The sequence below is a fragment of the Aythya fuligula genome, chromosome 3 (assembly GCF_009819795.1).
Source record: "Aythya fuligula isolate bAytFul2 chromosome 3, bAytFul2.pri, whole genome shotgun sequence".
Classification (NCBI taxonomy): domain Eukaryota; kingdom Metazoa; phylum Chordata; class Aves; order Anseriformes; family Anatidae; genus Aythya; species Aythya fuligula.
This window is the reverse complement of record NC_045561.1, coordinates 81,070,611-81,073,715: the sequence shown is the minus strand read 5'-3', so window position 1 is coordinate 81,073,715 and position 3,105 is coordinate 81,070,611.

Sequence of the window (3,105 nt, the reverse complement as noted above, 5' to 3'; positions counted from 1 at the left end):
TTGCAATAATTTTTCAATTATTATCAAGAGTGGTCTTGCAATGACATCAGCCAGCTCCCTTAATACCCTTGGGTGCATCTCATCAGGACTCGTGGACTTAGAATCATAGCATCATAGAATATCCTGAGCTAGAAGGGACACAAATAACAGAACCATTGACTCATTCAGGTTGGAAAAGACCTTCAAGATCATAACATCCAACCACCAACCTCACCTACCAGATCCCATCAACTAAGCCATGTTCCCTAGTACCACACCCATACAGCTCTTAAATATCTCTAGGAACGGGGACCTGACCACTTCCCTGAGCAGCCTGTTACAATGCTTGACCACACTGTCTGTGAAAAAATTCTTCCTAATGACCAGTTTAAACCTCCCCTGGTGCAGCTTGAAGCCATTGCCTTGATCATCAAGTCCTACTCCTGGCTCCACACAAAACCACCCAAATATCAGCCCCTGTATCTGAGAGCATTGTCGAAATATTTCTTGAACTCTGGCAGACTTGGTGCCATGACCACTGCCCTGGGGAGCCTGTTCCAGTGCCTGACCACCTTCTGGGTGCAGAACCTTTCCTTGACACCCAGTCTGACCCTCCCCTGCTCCTGTTAGTAAAAGGAACAACTGTAGCACTTGTCCTGGGTAGAGAGTCTTCCTGATCTTCAAAGCTGAAAGATTTTTCCCCTGTCATCCTCTATGGCTGGAGACTAGATATCATATGGTACTACAGAGCATTATTATTTCACACTTTACTCCTTTGTAAGGTTAGAAATTAACATTTAAATCTTATTTGATATATTGTATATCTTAGCTATCATGTTCCAAAACTGAGATTTCATGCTGATTTCTCTTTGCTGGTATCCATTAAAACACAGTGGTATATCTGCAAATTGGATGTCATAAGAAAGTCCAAACTTCTTTTATTATTCGTAATGCACAGCTTTGTGCAAGGCTTACACATAGTGCATGAAGAGGACAAAAGCTTGCTCTAAGGATTGGCTTGCTGGCTGAATGCAACCACCTCCTCCTACTTTGAAGTACTGTTGGGATGTGTTCATGGCAAAGTCACATTTCTTTACCAGATGGTGCTATCCCCTTTGCACATAAGACATTCCTGAAGATCTACATCTTTCAGAGTACTCAAAACACAATACGGCATTTAAAGATCCTTTCCTCACAAAGGGTATTTTTACTTCCCTAGAAGGAAAACAAATTATTTCTGGGATCACTTGTGCTGTTACCACCTTAGATTCAGCTCTCTTCTGTCACATTAAGTCATGACTTCACTTCACTTGCAAGTTCTGCAGAAAGTGAAACCCACGAGGGCCCTCGCTGACAGTGCTGCCAGCAGCAAGGCCCTGCTGGTGCCTCTGAGGCCAGCACACTGCTCCAACTGTGTTGCCTCAGCTTGCCTTGTTTCCTCTGTGCCTGAGCACAGGCAGGGCTTTTGGAATCAGAATATAGGCTGTAAATCACTATGGGAAGAATCTGTGGGTCATTTCCTACCCAGACCAGCCAGGTTTCTAATTGTGGGGGACAGGTAGGAATGCAGGGTTTCCCACAATAAAAGATCTCACTTTATAAGGTATGATTTGGTGCATAAGCAGTCAGACTCCAATACAGACCAGGCTAACTGTGTATCCATGGCTTTGGTTGAGGCAAGTCAGTCTCAGAAAGATATGTTTCCAGCTCAAATGACTGCTGTATGTTCAGCACAGGACCTAGGATGAGGTTTTGCATCCCCTGCAATCCTCAGAGCCACAAGTCAATTGAGTGAGATGCTGCATTGCTTCTCCATCCTGGATGATCTTGGGGCATGTCATCCTGCAACATCCATGATGGTTCTAGCATAGTTATGATTTTCAGATCACTGGCAACCAAAGACAGTTTTGTAAATTCCTTCATTGTAACAGAGGGATCCAGTTTCTTTAAGCCACTGTCAATGAGGAAAAGCAGCTGCAGCTAAATCAAGGTTTAAAAACAAAGCAGGTCACAACAGACTGGGAGGATGCTAAAGAAAATGTGGCCATTGCACCTATCAATTTCCATCTTCTGTCTATTCTGACCTAGCATACACTTCTGCCCACAAAGACTAATCACTGCCTTTTTCACAAAGAGATATAATAGCGAAGGCATTTCCCTCCTTTTCAAAGCTTTTTTTTTTTTTTTTTTTTTTTCCTCACAGTAAGCAAATCACTCACCTCACTGAATTCTTCCTGGCAATCACCTTTAAGAAGAGTAGCAACATTAGCAGTGACATGCCATATGTGTCTGTCTGCCTACTCTGTGGATACACATTTAACAACTTAAAAACAGTACCCATGAACAGGAAAGTGATCATCTCACTGTAAGAATTTCATTGCTGTGCTGTAACTTCACCTAGTCATATAGTGAAGGACAACACTAACTGCTCAGAAACAGATGATCATTTCCTTTGGCTGTATGATCAGTTTTTCAATGCACTTGTCAGTGGAAGAGATGGGAAGTAATGCTGCAGAAGAAATTTCAAGACAGACCTACAGTACCTGTAAAAGAAGAACATATAATAGAGATATGAATGAGAAATATGCATATAATATTACCATATCAACTTCAGAGCTTCACAGTCCTCATATTTTGTTTAATGTTGATTTCATGTCTTCAGTTTACTATTTGCTTTCTCTAAAGTGAATGTTGTGAGCAAATTATTGCCTTTGTTCTAGCTGCTGTATTTTGAAGTACACGAAGACTTGTGTCATATCCTTTCTGCTTATTTATTTATTTATTTATTTTAATTTTATTTTATATTTCACACTGCTCTTTGGTGGATTTTCTCCCATTGAGCAATAGCTTTTCTGAAGTACCAAAATTGGACTTGGTTCTGCAGTTGTGTCTCACCAGTGTTGAGTAAAGCAAAGGAATTGTATTAGGATAATATACTCAACACTCAACTTTTTAACATTCCAGAATGATGTTCCTTTCTTTTTTTTTCCCTGGAATGATGATAACATTTTAACTTGTGGTTAGTCAGCTCTAGGATGATGTGCTTTCTGTTGGTCAGCTGCTAATCCAACGTTCCCTACCCAGTACTCAGGCAATTTCTTCCTTGTGTAGATTTTTTCACTTGTT